At 47.0% G+C, this 572-nt stretch overlaps 1 protein-coding gene across 1 annotated transcript in view; it reads left to right on the top strand.

Annotated features, from left to right (window-relative positions):
* LOC106879656 (inter-alpha-trypsin inhibitor heavy chain H3) overlaps positions 1–572 on the top strand; it is a 46780-nt gene that overhangs the window by 40969 nt on the left and 5239 nt on the right. The window lies entirely within an intron of this gene.

Genomic DNA, 572 nt, shown 5'->3' with positions numbered 1-572 from the left:
TAGAAACATCTCCTTCATCAGCTGCCACCATTAAAACACCGGCGTTATTATCGCGTTGTGGCCCCTTTCGGTTCATGAATGACCATGTGATTGCACCTAGAAAGTTACCTTCCGAGGCACAAGTCCGGACAAGGTTGTTTATTGAAGACCAGCAGTCGCCCATGCATGTCAGCCTCCCATCTCCACGCCAACGATGTTATCCAAGGGAAAGGCAAAGGCCGATACAGCTTGGCACCAATGACGTCGAAGCTCATTTATTAACGTGCAAGTGGATGAGCACTCCATAGATACGTGTACCCTTAACGTAGTTCTCGTGGAGATTCAACGTGACACAGAGCATGACAAGGCTTACCCTTTGAAATACAAGTACAACAGAAACAGGAAGAAATAGTGAAAGAAAGTTGTAATGAAAGAGTACAGCAGGGTTCACCACCACCCCTGTCGGAGCCTCGTGGAGCTTTAGGTGTTTTCGTTCAATAAACACTGGGAATCGAAACTGCGATCCTACGACCGCGAGTCCGCTATCCTAACCACTGGCCCATTGCACCCTCACACACATATATATATATATA

Source organism: Octopus bimaculoides, chromosome 5 (assembly GCF_001194135.2).
Source record: "Octopus bimaculoides isolate UCB-OBI-ISO-001 chromosome 5, ASM119413v2, whole genome shotgun sequence".
NCBI classification, from domain to species: domain Eukaryota; kingdom Metazoa; phylum Mollusca; class Cephalopoda; order Octopoda; family Octopodidae; genus Octopus; species Octopus bimaculoides.
The sequence above is the reverse complement of the archived record's forward strand: the minus strand, read 5'-3'. Positions and strand labels throughout refer to the sequence as shown.